We start from the raw sequence: 16,798 nt of genomic DNA, 5'->3' as shown, positions 1-16,798 counted from the left end.
AGCCAAAAAGAAAATAAATGAGTATAATATAATATAACATAATGTAGTATAATATAATATAATGTAATATAATATACATATGCATATGCAGCATAAAAACATATGACACTGATAATTTAAAAAAAAAATATTTTTCGCTGTACATTAGTATGTCCTGATTAATTTACTATTTTTCTGAGCAAAAAATGAAATCAGTTTTGTTAGACTTCCAGAATTCCATTACAAATAAAAAATCATTACATCTATAAATAACTTTGCCAATATCTTTAAAACTACAAAGTTTTACCCAAAAATTTAATTGGTGTGAACACTTATTTTACATTTGTAAACATTTTCACATAAATATATCAAATATACTGATTGATGCTGGGAGATTATTACTGTATTTACCGCACTTTAATTTTATTTTCACAAAAGTTATTTGAAATATTAAATAGATACACACTTTACTTGCATTTAATGTACTTGTTTTGTTCATAAAACCACTTGACTATAATCTGATATGAATACCAAACAATGAAATAAATTTTTGATCCATTTACTATACAAATGACATATACATACATACAGTATACATATATATATACATACAGTATACATATATATGGCCGATATTGTCTAGTGAGTGAAAGATTCAGTAAATCATAGCAAAACATTTTGATAGTCATTCTTAATATGCATGTATTCATTTATGTTTTTAAAATATGTAAAAGTGAATTATAAAAAGCATACATTTTTAGGAAAAAAATAAGAATGTACTGGGAAAGTATATTACTCTTTTATTTCCTTTTTTCATTATTTACTTATGCTTGAAAACTCCATCTTTGACAGATGTGAGATCTCATCTTTATGATGCTCAGACATCAAATTTTAATTATTTGTTTTATTTTAAGTGTTATTTTGTAAAAACTATATTAACCATTTTGATTCTGCACTCTAACTGCTTTAAAACAATTGGTAGTGTTTCACCATGTGGAGTCAAATCAGAGGAATTTGAACTCCGTTAAGTGTCCTTAATACATAAAAAGCCTATAAAAGGCTAAATTAATGAATAAACAAACAAACAAGCAAACAAATAAATAAAAATAACTAAACCCATAACTAAAAATATACATCCTTAAATTAGATGGAGAATTTTTTTTTGTCACAATGATTGTGTCCCCATGTAAGCAATGTTCCAGGTGCTCTGTCTTTGTTGTCGGAGCTTTAACAAATGGACAGTCAGACAGCTAGTGTTCCACTTACTCAGAGGTGTTGGTCTCATCTGTATTGTGGCTGGCAGCACAGTCATCTTCATTCTCTTTGTCCTTACTGAGGAAGGTGATCTATCAGACCACAGACATCATGGTGAATCTAGCTGGCCTCTGCCTTCTCCCATTTGAATTGAACACACAGTGTTTTAGTGCTCTGCAAGCGTTCCTCTAACCAGGACAGGATTGAGAATGAGTGAGCTGTCCTTGGCTTGTATTACTGTCCCAATATGATTGAGTTCCTTTGCTGGAATTGAAGAAAGGATGAAAATTGAGGACTTGACTTTCTGAGCCGTGCGTTTCAGTAGGAATCAGTAATCTCATTTCCATCTAGGTCATTTTACCCGTTCTTTTATATTATGAGTAGTGAAGTGTTTCATAAAAACTTTATGGAGGATTTTAAACTGGATAAGATTAGCTTTCTGAATGTATATAGTCTCATCTGCGCCGAGTGCGAAACCATTAGGATCTCATTTTATTGCAATAGCTTCATTATTGCTTTTGTTGTTGTAATTTAAGGCATCTTGTGCATATTTAAAATATAGTTAAGCCACGTTTACCTCCAGTAGGATTTGATTTCTGGGTATTTTAGTACTGATCAAGAGCTTGTTTTTGCTTGTATTCCCCAACAGAGCGAGTCTGACTGTTGTGAGAGGGGGATGATCACACCGCGATAATTCGACTGACTAAGAAGTTCCTGCTTCAATGACTTTGTCCCACGGAGGGATGTGACTTCCAGACCCCTCAGATTGATTGTTTACTTGGAAGCTGAGGGAGGAGAGCATCTAGTTGTTTCCCAAGGTGAGTGTTTTTCCAAACACCTGCTGTTAAATAAGCGGGGCAGACCTCTGGCCGGCGCTCTCCGGCCAGGGGAATACACCAGCTTTGTCTCCATGATGAAGGACTAAAGCTATTTATCCACCCCCCCTATCCACTGGATGTGTCACCAGCGAGATGCTTAGGCTTGAGTGTTATATATAGACTTCCTCAGCGTCTAAATAGAAATGAAATGGGATTGCCAGTGTTTTTGTTGGGCCAACATCAGAGGGAAAAAAATTAGAGATCCGCTCGCTGTGTATTTCATCACCTGCAAAGCCAATGAGGGAGAGCGTTGTGTGCCCGGCGACTGCAAACTGCGCCCAGGTTACTGCACGCTACAGTAGCCAAGAATGTGTGGTTCTGTAGATGATTAAATCAATACAATTTTGACAAGACATGTAGGAACATGCCTCTTTATTTTACGCAGTTCCTTCCCCACCGTCAGGGGGCATTTATCACCCAGACCCCGGCGCCGTCATCTAATGGAGATTGTTCTTTAGTCTGTGCTTGATCGAGAGGCGGGATTATGATGCATGTCGATAGTTTGCTGAGATATTGACACAGGGACAAAGAGCACAGCCTGTAGCTGCTAACCCAACACTTGACAACATACGCACACAGTTATCCCCCATGGATGATTCCCATTGATATCCCATTGATGAATCGGCCCAAGTGCCCGGGTGACTGGAGGCGGTCGTTAAGACCTCAGCAAACTCATTCAGCTAGCGATTAACGCTGCCGCGTTCCTCGTCTTTATTTACCCTGGCCATGTTCTCTCCCACACAAGTCTCGAAGACGTCCTTGAGACCTTTACCATGGGATTCGCACAAAGGGTTAATGATAAAAGACAGCACGTGAGGAAAAGAACGCAGAGGGATAATGAATATAAAAAGGGGGGGGCTGCATCGGAAAGAGGAATGAGATGGGGGGGAGCTAATGACAGGTGTAGCTGTAAATTCTTCATTCTGCATGGGCTGATGGGAAGCGCTCGGCTGTGCGCTCGCCTGTGACTTTACAACTAATCCTGTTTGTAAGTTATTATTTATCTTCAGCAAACTTTGTCAAACTTGGGCTTTGATTTTTTTTTTTTCTTTCTCCTCCCTCCTCCGATTTTCCCTCTTGTGGCTCGCTCGCGCACATGCTCCCCACATAATTTATGACTGCCTCTGGTCCTCATGACAGATTATTAAAAGTAGAATTAGTTTTTTGCGCTGGATTTTTCCACTGGGAATTGGGAAGGCAGTCCTCTCAGAGGAAGGTCTCTTACGAGGTCTCCATTACTAATAGAAGTTTTTTCCCTTTTTTTGATGGGGGTGAGAAGACTAATGATTTGAATTTACTGTAGCAGGCGTCACGTGGTTGGAAAAGCATCAGCAGACGAGACAAGAGGTTAAGTTCTTCCCCGTAGAGAGCTTTATTGGATTGTTTAGCAGCAGAAGGATAATGTTTTTGTCGGAGAATGCTGGAGCGCGCTAGTCTGGCTAGGAAGAGAAGAAATATGAAGAGACGCGAAAAAAGACAGAGCGAGAGCCAGATATGGGGAGACAGAAAAGAGCTTCTCTCTTATGTGGGCGGTTTATAGATAGGGGGACATGGAGACAAAGTGGAACTGAGACAACATCGTTTTGTGTAATGCAACTGGACAAACTAAGGTGTGAGCTGAGGACTTCTAAACACAATCGATTTCCTCTTTTGTTCTTTTATATTTTCCGTCATGCGTTTACATGCCAAAAAAAAAAAAAAATTCAGGATAGATGGCACACACACACGCACACACACACAAAGTGCTATTTCCATTCACCTGATGGCCGTTTGGAGCTTGTTCTCCCAGCATGCTACTGCAGCATGGGAACCAGAGGGGAGTCACAGCACAGCTGAGAGCCTCGGCTTAATCTTATGCATCATTAAGCACTCAGCGGCAAGCCAGCGCTGTTCATATACATCATCCACGCTTAATAAACATAATGATGACATAAGATGTAATTCTAGATGAATTTTCATTTTATAGGGAAATGGAGAATTCCTGTAGAAAGGAAAAGAAAGAAAAAAGTAAATTATCAGGGAAGTACAAAATAAATGATGTTTTTTTCAGCAAGATGAATAGCCGTGTTTGGGGCTTTAGAGCTAGAGAGGAGAGAGAGAGAGTGAGTGTGATGCGGGAAGGGGATGAAGGGGCAGTGGAGGTGACTGGGAAAGGGGAAGGGGGGGCACTGGCCATTTGTACGTTTTAATCGCGGGAGTCTGATAGACAGGCTGAGGGAGTCGGAGAGGGACTCATCCATCACACGCACTGAAAATCAGTAGTATGAGCGGTAGAGTTTCAGACCGGGTCGCCTTACAGGGGAGGAAATAGGATTCTGATGAAAGTGTGAGGGGAGAGCGGCCCTAGACACTTGCTGGGGCAGGTGGGGTCACCGAAAGGCAGAAGAGACCTGAGATTACCACATCTGTCTGCAGAGAACAGTGGGGTCCCTTGCAGGCAGCTGGTCCGGACCCCTCTCTTATAGAACAGCACCCATGAATTAATGCAAAGAGGAGGGAGATGAATCGCCCTTTGAAATTAGCGAGCACTTTGAATTCCACCAGAGTGGGCCGGGCAAACTACTTCCCCTCTATCAGTGACTCTTGACACGGGTAGATAACGGCGCAGAACGAGCATCTACAAATCAAAGCGTAATTACGACTGCTGGCGTCCCATAAATGCTCGAGTCAAGATGGCCGCTTGGAGCTGTGCGCTGTTTGTACAGCTGTGTGAGGCCAAGCTTTAGATGCGGCAGAGAGATGGAACGCCAGCAAGTGCACAGTTGCATGTCTGCCAAAAGGCTGAGGAAGAGGAATGCTCTGCTTCTGTCTAATGACTAACTAGAGCAGATCAGCTCCAGTGCAACCTGCCCGATGCAGTACTGCAAAGCATACAGTAGCAAAACCTGCTTTTGTACCACAGGATTAAATGACATAATAAAACATAATAAAACATAATAAAACGGTACATTTTTAAAATTATAACACTATTTCACAACATTCTAATGAACTTTTCCGATAGATAGATGGATGGATAGATAAAGATGGACAGATAGATGGAGAGATGGATGGATGGATGGATGGATAGATAGATAGATAGATAGATGGGTAGATAGATAGATGGTAGATGGATGGAGGGATAGATGGAGAAAAGAGAGAGGGGAGGCATGGATGGCTGGAGAAATGGATGGATGGATGGATGGATGGATGGATGGATAGATAGGTATGGATGGATGGATGGATAGATGGATAGATAGATAGATAGATAGATGGATAGATGGATAGATGGATAGATGGATAGATAGATAGATGGGTAGATAGATAGATGGATAGATAGATAGATGGGTAGATAGATGGTCGATGGATGGAGGGATAGATGGGTAAAAGAAAGAGGGGAGGGATGAATGGCTGGAGAAATGGATGGATGGATAGATAGATAGGTATAGATGGATGTATGGATAGATAGATGTAGATATGGATGGTTAGATAGATATAGATATGGATGGATAGATAGATGGAGGGATAGATAAAGATGGACAGATAGATGGAGAGATGGATGGATGGATGGATGGATAGATAGATAGATAGATGGGTAGATAGATAGATGGTAGATGGATGGAGGGATAGATGGAGAAAAGAGAGAGGGGAGGCATGGATGGCTGGAGAAATGGATGGATGGATGGATGGATGGATAGATAGGTATGGATGGATGGATGGATGGATAGATGGATAGATAGATAGATAGATGGATAGATGGATAGATGGATAGATGGATAGATAGATAGATGGGTAGATAGATAGATGGATAGATAGATAGATGGGTAGATAGATGGTCGATGGATGGAGGGATAGATGGGTAAAAGAAAGAGGGGAGGGATGAATGGCTGGAGAAATGGATGGATGGATAGATAGATAGGTATAGATGGATGTATGGATAGATAGATGTAGATATGAATGGTTAGATAGATATAGATATGGATGGATAGATAGATGGAGGGATAGATGGACATAGATGGAGGGATAGATGGATAGAGAGAACCTCCCTCTGGATGGATGGAAGGACAGAGTTGGATTGGATAAATACAGACAGGTAAATGGTTAGATAAATGGAGGGATAGATATAGATGGACAGATAGATGAAAATAGATGGATAAATGGATGTATTGATAGATGGATAGATAAAGATGGATGGATGGATGGATGGATGGATGGATGGATGGATGGATGGATAGATATAGAATGGAATGATGGATGGATGGATGGATAGATATACCTGTAGACGAATAGATATAGAAGGACAGATAGATGGAGGGACATGGATGGATTAAATGATGGATGGATGGATTCTACATCCCTAATCTACCTATACCCAACTTATAGCTTACTAACTACTTACAGTATATGCACAAAATTAGTACTTATTTGAGCTAAAAGTATTAGGTAATAATTTTTTTAATAGCAAAACTTGTATCTTAAAATAAAAGACACCAAATATGTTTATAAAACAAATTCTAAAACGGCAAGATCCAAAAATATTGTGTACAGAAATTGTGGTGCACTTGTGTGTTGATAAAATATGCACTGTTTAGCACTCGTCTTTGGTGCCAGGACATGTCCCACTAAACTTGCTGCCAATGTTCAACTGGATCTTTTCCCAGAAGTCCTTGTTAATATGGGCATACTGAGTTCTCCGAATGTATGAATTCACTATTTACCTAAATCATACAATAGAAAAAAACAAAGAGGTGAAAATAGCAAACATTGCATGCAATAGGCAGATAGCACTTTTCTGCTCACTGCAGTTCACCTGATTTTAAGCATTTGCTTAACAATGATGGTATCACAATAAAGCTGAACTGAGCATATAAGTTAGTCTTTCATTCTTTTAAGGTGAAGTCATTATATGCAGCACCTGATATGAAACATCCTGACAGGATCTAGTAATCTTCCATTGACCTTGTAACTCCTTTATGTTGTGCCGTGTAACTCAGTGCTAATGTCTATGCTTTTGATGTTATCATACTCTCATGAAATATAGAGCTGTTCCTGGCACTGCTGGCATATTGCATCTTGTTTCTTCAACTATTAAAAGTGTCAGCGGTTGTCTTCTCTTGCTTTTATATGCTGTTATTAACGGCACAATACTAACCGCCCAGAGTGTACATCTAATTAAAACCTCCAAACAGTTATAGCAAGGAATGAATCCAAAAGATAGGATATAGTCATAGCAAATAATGTGTTTTCTTTTTTTCACATTGCCTTTGGAGGTTGGCTTGTAATGGGCTATCTGTATTCATACTGTGGGTTGTGAACCCACTCAATGATTGTTATAGAGTGCTGTAAAAGTTGCAAGTTCCTGCGGCAGCTTTTATTACTGCCAGCTCTTATATTTTAAAGCCTCTTTTAATTTATTATAGATTGTTTATTTGTGATTAAGGTTAACTTATTGAAACCTCATTCAACTATACTTTGTTGGACAGGTGCAGACTTAAACTCAAATTTGGCATTGCTAAATTGTAAATTATTACTACTCTAAACAAAAACAAAAAAAGAAATGGTCTGAATCTGAATTTTTCACTCAGTATATTGTACAAATAATTGCAATGAATCAGTAATAAAAGCATAGAAAAACCTAGCTGGTTTGGTAAACAATAGGCCAGTGCACATCTCCCTATAGGATCAAAGAAAACTTGAGAGCCATGTGTGTGTGTGTATATATATTTCAGACCACTGTGATTTAGATGACAGTGTGTGGGATGGTATAAATGCATCTTTCTGTCATAATGCATTTTTTTTTTTTTGTCTGGTTGGCCGGGGTCTCCACAGTTCCCCCCTTTTCATTCCTGGCCTTTGACACAATCGTCTCCCAGAACCAAAGCCTGCTGGCCTGCATTCAAGCCCCCTGTCTTAACCTGAAGAATTATGTGTGCAGATAATTAGCTCTTATAGGTACACTTTCCATTTCTTCACTTCACTAAGCACATCATCTTCCTTCCCTCTTTATTGTTTGCTTTGCTTTGTCAGATCGATGTCTTGCTACTGCGTAAGTAGCAGTCATATCTAAAGCAACATAAATCACAACAAGGTTCCCTGTCGCACCAGTCACGGCGCGCTCTGTCTTTTTTTTTTCCGCGTGGATCTCAGATCCGGGTTTGACTGCGCTCAGCCTTTCGGAGTCTGTCTGTGTGGCGCTGTGCTCACTGGTCTTTTGCCATGTAAAATGGAATGTGATTACACAGTGCTTCGCTTTGGCTTTCAGAGGCTGTCAGAACATCAGGCATTTGTGTCAGATCCCTCTCCGCCCATCCCATAATATCCTTCTGCTCCCTTTGAGTCGGGGGCCGACTGTTGAGGGGGAACTTATCAGATTATCCCCTATCAGGTGCCTTGGTGGGGAGCGGGCGGGCAGCATTTCTCCTGCCATTACTGCCAGCCCTGTGATCATGCCCTGCTAATGAATGCGCAAATGCAAATAGCCCTTCCCTGTAAAAGTTGACATTGTCTCCTGTGATAAATTTTCTGCTGAGGTAAGAGACAATTTAGAGTGGAATTACAAGCAGGCTCTTTGTCACTCTTCGGGTCCATTTACATCCGTAATTAGCTGTAATTCCACTGCACCCATTAGAGAGAGGGAGAGAGAGAGAGTCACCACTGAAACAGATAAGCAGTAAAAAGGGAGAGGAAAAGAGAAGCGGCAGATCTCTTGATGCTTTGCACAGCGCCGTCAGCTGGTGATTTATATGCACCCCTACGCGCTTGTCGCCACGCCAATGGGTGTAAACATTGATTAGGAGCAGGAAATGAGGCACACACTTTGTCCTCTGTGTCGGGGTCTTCAGGTCGAGGAAGAGTTAGGCTTATGCTCTTAATGTGTACAGTCCTCAACACCTGAGTGCATTTTAGAGGGTGGCGTTAGATACGCCTCTCAAGCATTACCCAAACAAACACATGACATTGTGCCACAGCGCTGCTTGAGTGACAAGCTCAGACTTGTCATTGAGTATCTTTCAGACCTGTGACACTGACGCACATGGGAGTCACAGAGCATGCTTTTACTCGGTGTGACGATGATGCGCATCAGCCAGCAAAACAAATGTGGATTGACGGAAAGCTTTGAATGAGATGCACCACTGGTTGTTTAGCTTTAATGTTTTTGAGCACATCTACGAGGGTTGTCAGCAGAATAATGCACTAGTGTGACCCTGGTGTGTTTACCGTGTATTTTCCCCTGCAGTGAACAAGAGGCCATATAATCCACAAAAAGGTCAAGGTGCACGCCTCCTTCGCTACTTTCTCACCCCTATCTAATGAAAGTGTTTCCTGTTGTGTCTGTTTGACATCTGCCTGAGCAAATACCCCAAATCCTTACAATTATCCCTTACAATTTAGACACTCCTGACCATTTTCTCATAGTCCTATCATGAATGTTTTTTTTAATAAACTTGGAAGAATGTGTGTCTGCATGTGTTTTTATAAATATGTGTGTGTGTGTGTGTGTATACATACATACATGCATACATATACAGTTAAAGTCTGCAGAAAGTCTTATTTGATTTATTTCAGCTAGAATAAAAGCAGTTTTTAATTTAAAAAAATATTTTAAGGTCAAAATTTTTAGCCCATTTGAGCCATATTTTTTCTGTTAGTCTACAGAACAAACCATCATTATACAAAAACTTGCGATAATTACCCTAACCTGCCTAGTTAACCTAATTAACCTAGTTAAGCCTTTAAATATCACTTTAAGCTGTATAGAAGTGTCTTGAAAAATATCTAGTGAAATATTATTTACTGTCATCATGGCAAAGATAAAATAAATAAGTTATTAGAAATGAGTTATTAAAACTATTATGTTTAGAAATGTGAGTGTGTGTGTGTGTGTGTGTGTGTGTGTGTGTGTGTGTGTGTGTGTGTGTGTGTGTGTGTGTGTGTGTGTGTGTGTGTGTGTGTGTGTGTGTGTGTGTGTGTGTGTGTGTGTATATATATATGCAAAATGCAAAAAGGTTCAACTCGGTACGGCTTGTAAGGTGTACCTAATAAAGTGGCCTATATATATACCGAGTTGAACCTTTTTGCATTCAAAAGTTAAATTCAGAACTTTCCAATTTTGGTGAGCCTGTGCAAATTGTAGCTTCGGTGTCCTGTTTCTAGCTGACAGGAGTGGCACCCGGTGTGGTAGGTGGTAGGACATCCGCCTCAACGTTTGACGTTTTGTGCATTCAGAGATGCTCTTCTGCATATCTCGGTTGTATATCAGCTTGAACTAGTCTGGTCATTCTCCTTTAGCATCAACTAGGCATTTGCACCCACAGAACTACTGCTTACTGGATAATTTCTCTTTTTGGACCATTCTCTGTAAACCCTAGGGATTGTTGTGAAAATCCCAGTAGATCAGCAGTTTCTGAAATACTTAGACCAACCCGTCTGGCACCAACAACCATGCCACGTTCAAAGTCACTTAAATCACCTTTTTTCACCATTCTGATGCTCGGTTTGAACTGCAGCAGATCGTCTTGACCATGTCTACATGCCTAAATGCATTGAGTTGCTGTTATATGATTGGGTGATTATAAATTTGCGTTAACAGTTGGTCAGATGTACCTAATAAAGTGGCCGGTGAGCATGTGTGCATGAGTTTTAGAAATGTTAAAAGCAGCTTACCTTTAGTAATGACAGCATAGACTAGTCGAAAGCCCATCAAGTAGGGAGTCAAGTTGCTTAGTCTTTTATTTACATTTGCATGAACCGCCTAAAACAGAAAGTTTTGTTAAGCGTTAGTAATATCGACCGATTTGAAAGAAAGATTTGTTCATTCTACTCCACACCGCTCCACACACAGACAACCATGAGTCGATTCACTAAAATGAGTCCTTAAATAGAAACTTCAAAAGACAAGATTAAACAAAGGCAACATTTAGGATGAACCGATTCACTAGAATTAAACAAACTTTCTAGCACTAGAAGACATCAGCGGTAATAAAGTGAGCGTGGGTTTTTGATGCATTTTCTCAGCTCATGCTTACAGCTTCAATTGTGGCACAAAACAGTATATCTGGGCAAATATATTACTATTATTTATTTTTTTTATTGGTGACAAACGAAGGCATGGTGAACAACATTTGCGATGATGCGATTTGTAAATATTGAATTGACCGCACGCGCTGTGGTTTAACATTGAAAAAAGTATGGAACATTTGTTGTTGTTTGAGACTATGTGTTTGCTTCTGAAAATTGCACCATTTGCAGTAGTTGTATCACTTATTTTTAAGTGGAAAAATTTTAAATGCGTGAACTGTCTAATCAATCTGTTTGCCCATTTGACTTTTCATTTATGATTAATTCGTCAATCACTTGTTTTAGACCAAACAATGTAAATAGCAGAAAACACAATTGCCATGACAGCTGAAATAGGGGGGAAATAATGATCAGGTATGATATATCTTCCTCCTGAAACAAAGATTCACCAACCTATTTCACTACGGTACCTAAATAGGCTATTTTACTAGAGTTAAACGGGTCTAATGACAAGCTTCTAATAACAATGGATGGGTAACAGTAAAACCTACTACTTAAAAACGCCTTAATTATGTTTGCAATGAGTTGAGTTACTAGAGCCGCTACCCAATCCGTTTGGTTACTCCCACTCTGGTAACCAACACTTTTGTCCCCCATCCCATTAATGATCTGTTTAACAGTGCCCTTTCATTGACCGTTTATTTGACCTCCAGTTGAGAGCTGTACCTGAGTGCTTTTGTAATGCCATCTTCCAGTGAGCTCTAATGAGGCTCTTTGTGGTGTCTAATTGTCTAGCAGACATTTAGCACATCAAATATCGTTTGCTTGGATTCATTAACTATAATGAAGGAATCCACACTCCTAGATTCACCATTTAAAGCATCATGTATGCCCAGCTCTGCTTTGTTGATGCCCTCCATTCCTTCCCCTCTCTCTCTCTCTCTCTCTCTCTCTCTCTCTCTTTACTCCAGTGCCGTTTCATTCCCTATGTACCTTCTGGTCTGTTACCCTGGTGCTGTAAAACATAGACGCCTGAATTGTGCATTAGGGCAACATGATTACATCCATCAATCATGTCAGAGAATTTGGAAATGATGGTTTAATGTACCTTTTTAACTACATGTAACTTTGTTGCTGCCTCTGTACATATTTTGTGCCATCGATATGAAATGCACGAAAAGGAAGGGTGGAAAAGAGAGCAAAAACCCATTGTGTTTTTTCCCTGTCATTAAGCTGTGCCTGGGAGATGATGTGGAAGCCGTATGTGGTCCAGGGGAAGTATTTATGGCCCTGCTTGAATCTGGTTGGGCTTCGCTGATAGCTGAGATAATGGGAGCGAATGGGATGCAGCGAGCTGTTCTAATGGCACCAACAAGACATGGGAACAGCCAGGATAAATAAATGTTAGCCATTTTCTCTACTCCACGCCATTTGCATGTTCCATCATTAAAGCTGCTTAAAGAGTTCCGATAATAGAATAATAATAAAAGAACCGGTTGCATTTAAAACGTGTAAAGCAGGTCTCTAAATTTTCCTAATGCATTTAATGCAAAGGCTCCGCGTTTCATTTGAATCGTGGAGTTGTGTTCGGTTGAAGATAGCGGGAGCTTTAATTTTAATTTGTTTTAATTCTGACACTTATGCTCCAGTGGCTTTTCTTGTGAAATGGGGATGAATACAAACAAGATTTCACTTCATTAAACAGCAACAAACTGTACGGAAATTGCACTTACTTATGGAAATGGATTTTAAGCATGCAAAGCATTACTTGCTCGGTCTACGCTGAAATTTGAAAAACATTACAGGGTGAGCCTATTAGCTCTGACAGAGTTGAGCACAATTACTGAATGGGGGGGATCAAGGTACAGCTAAACCCATGGTGATAAAAAGTGACAAGCTATTAGGGAAGTATATTGACCTTAAAAAGCACTTAATTTAATAAACCATGGTTTGCACAGGTGGCATTACTCTGAGACTGGCATGAGCAAAGACAATGAAAGAAATATCACTTTTTTACAGAGGTCTGTTTTACTGTTAAATTTAATTAATGTGTGGTTAGTATCCAGACCTTTTTATATTGTAATTTAAAGATGAGTTTGCAGAATATTCTTCACATCTATATTTTATAAGTCTTTTTAAAAAGTTGCCGGTATAGTAATACAGAATTTCAGATTTTTGCACTAGTAATATTTTACACAATATAACATATATACACAAACATTCTTAAATTTAGAAATAGTCAAAATTACACTGTATGGGTCAAAATTATCGATTTGGAATAGGCATTATTTATTTTGGAAGTTCCTACTGTAAATATAACAAAACCCAATATATGATTAGTAATATGCATAGCTAAGAACAACATTTGGATGATTTTAAAAGCAATCTTTTCAGAATTTAGATTTTTTTTTAACCCTCAGAATCAAAATAGTTGTCTCTTTGCCAAATAATGTCCTATTCTAAAAAGGTATAAATCCATGGAAAGCTTATTTATTTCTGGTTTTGAGGTCCAAGGTCACTTTTTTTAATGTAATGTTTAAACTCAACAACGTGTTTACAAAATAAAAGTATGAATATACGGTTAAAGTCAGAAAAATTAGCCCCCCTTTAAATGTTTTCTTTTTTATATATTTCCCAAATTATGTTTTATCGAGCAAGGACATTTTCACAGGATGTTTGATAATATTTTTTCTTCTGAAGAGACTTATTTGTTTTATTTCGACTAGAATAAAAGCAGTTTTTCATTAAAAAATAAAAACATTTAAGGTAAAAATTATTAGCCCCTTTAAGCTATATACATTTTTTCAATAGTCTGCAGAGCAAACCATCGTTATAAAATAACTTGCCTAATTACCCTATCCTGCCTAACTAACCTAGTTAAGCCTTTAAATCTAGTAAATATTATTTACTGTCATCATGGCGAAGAAAAAATAAATCAGTTAATAAAATTCAGTTATTAAAACTATTATGTTTAGAAATGTGTTGAGAATCTTCTCTCTGTTATACAGAAATTGGGGAAAAAATCAACAGGGGGGGCTAATAATTCTTACTTCAACTGTATTATTAATGTTTTTTGAAACTCATCTAATCTATTTTTTATTATCAGTGACAATTGGAACCAAGATGTTTGCCTTTCAGTTGTAGCATTTGTTTTTGAGAATAAAGGGTTGGTGACTTTAAAGCCTTTGTTTACCTCTCAATGTTATCTGCATTTTCAGTATCTGTGGAACTGGAGTTAGCTGGACTGTAACAATGGACTTTTCTTCTTTTACCTGAAGCGGCGTTCAAAAGCACATGTTGTTCTTTATGCTTGAGGTAAGGCTGCAATTTATTTTTATTATTGTTATTATAGGCAATTTTTACATTTTCAGTTGTGTAGTCTGTCAACATATTTACAGTGTATTGCTTACAGAACTGCAAGTGATCCAATAATATTTTCATACCTAGTAGCAATGACCTCCGTGAAGTTGGCACCCCATAAAAACAAATAATCCCCAAAACTATGCCATTCGTTTGTGCTACATTTGTGCTGATTTGTGCCGCAAAAACGAACGTTTGTGCTGGTTTGGGGTCTGAGATATTAAGCATTATTTTTTTAACCGTGTGACGTCACTCTCCACCCCATGTTGCGCAATTGACTTCAAAACAGCACAGGTCGTTTGTGCTCGGTTTGTGCTGGTTTGTGCCGTTAAAACGAACACGGTATCTGTTTTCCTCTTTTAGATATAAGCAAAATATTTCGGGAGCCGTGACGTCACTCTCCACCCCATTTCCTCCAAATCGCACAACACTGGTATCATTCGTTTGTGCTGGGTTTGTGCTGGTTTGTGCCGTTAAAATAAACACTTTATCTATTTTCGTTGTTTAGATATAATCAAAATATTTCGGGAGCCGTGACGTCATTCTCCACCCCATGTTGTCTAAATCACACCAAACTGGTCTCATTCGTTTGTGCTCGGTTTGTGCTGGTTTGTGCCGTTAAAATAAACACTTTATCTATTTTTATTGTTTAGATATTGCCTTATCAAAACATTTCGGGAGCCGTGACGTCACTCTCCACCCCAGGTTGTCTAAATTGCACAAAGCAGGTGTCATATGTTAGTGCTGGATTTGTGCTGGTTTGTGCCGTTAAAATAAACGCTTTATCTATGTTTATTGATTAGATATTGCCTAATCAAAACATTTTGGGAGCCGCGACGTCACTCAGCGCCCCATTATTTCCTCTAAATTGCACAAAACAGGTGTCATATGTTAGTGCTGGATTTGTGCTGGTTTGTGCCATAACAATTAACACTTTATCTATGTTTATTGATTAAATATTGCCTAATTAAAACATTTCGGGAGCCGCGACGTTACTCAGCGCCCCATATTTCCTCTAAAATGCACAAAACAGGTGACATTCTTTAGTGCTGGATTTGTGCTGGTTTATGCCATTAAAATAAACACTTTATCTGTTTGTATTGTTTAGATATTGCCTAATCAAAACACTTTGGGAGCCGCGACGTAACTCTATATTGCACAAAACAGGTGTCATTCAATTGTGCTGGTTTTGCCATTTATAAACACTTTATCTGTTTTCCTTGTTTGGATTTAACCAAAATATTTGGTTAGATTTGTGCTGGTTTGTGCCATGGAAATGAACAACAGATATTTATATTTGTGTACAAATATGTTACTTTCGTTTTTGCTCGTTTGTGCTGCAAAAATATTATTTGTAAAAAAATTATATCAGATCATTAAGAGGTCTCTCCACCCCAGTTGCTACATATTTACTAAAATAGTCTCGTTATGTGCGTTTCATTTGTGCTGGATTGTACCTGAAAGTTTCGTTAGTGTTGCTTCTTTTATTAAAATATTGAATGAAAGATAATGATATCAGCTACCCGCATATTTTAAAATATTTAAATTTGTTTGGGCTGATAGAAATTTTGTTTAAGATGCTTTATTTTTTTTTAGATAGCCTAGGCCAAGGTTATTCTGAGATCTTTTTATTATTAGAAAAAGCATGAAGGATGCGAACATCATTTTGACAGATTTAATCCAAGTAAAAGGGCTTGGCCAATATAAAGATAATTGGCTACAACCCTGCTTTACTTATCTACTTCGTTTTAGTCTCATATGAGTAGCCAGCATGCTTAACGATAGAGGAAAAATGTTTAAAAAATATATATAGAATTTTTATTAGTTTTATTTATTAATTTTATAAAAATGTATTAATATACATTTTTTTACCTGTTTAACCATGCTGCGATTTTCTCTTAAATACTCTTATCATCTGGTCGTCCATATTAGGCTGCTTTCGTATTTAAACTAGCACCCTCAACTTTTCTGTTGTGGTAGGTAGGCCTACCACTTTTAAGTAAAGCAGCTTTAGTTAACTTATTTAGTCAGTATTTATTTATTTTATGGGGAAAAATAGATTATAACACACGCAAACACATAGCTATGCGTTTTCTACAGATAAGTTTTGGTTTTCGTGATTGTGTTGTTTGTCATACAGTAAAAGAACAATGTCCAAATGGCAATAAAATAACAATAAATAATTGATTAATTAATTACAATTAATAATAATAATAACAATAACAACAATCATATAAAATATTTACATTCACTTAATTGGTAAACACTGTGCTTTTTTATCACGGGCTGTAGGATGTTATTTTGACCATTTTGATTCGGTTTAATAAAAGATA

General features: G+C 38.2%; 1 protein-coding gene across 6 annotated transcripts in view; it reads left to right on the top strand.

Moving 5' to 3' along the window:
* The window catches only part of cdhr1a (cadherin-related family member 1a), a 221,458-nt gene that overhangs the window by 19,665 nt on the left and 184,995 nt on the right, over positions 1 to 16,798 (top strand). For all 6 annotated transcript variants that reach the window (XM_087277818.1, XM_087277823.1, XM_087277814.1 and 3 more), the window contains 2 exons: positions 1,883 to 2,051; positions 14,324 to 14,420. The gene's annotated coding sequence lies outside the window, so the exon portion shown is untranslated. The remainder of the gene's footprint in view (positions 1 to 1,882; positions 2,052 to 14,323; positions 14,421 to 16,798) is intronic.

Source organism: Danio rerio, chromosome 13 (assembly GCF_052040795.2).
Source record: "Danio rerio strain M-AB ecotype USA chromosome 13, GRCz13ab, whole genome shotgun sequence".
Taxonomy (NCBI): domain Eukaryota; kingdom Metazoa; phylum Chordata; class Actinopteri; order Cypriniformes; family Danionidae; genus Danio; species Danio rerio.
This window is presented reverse-complemented; position numbering and strand designations above follow the sequence as displayed.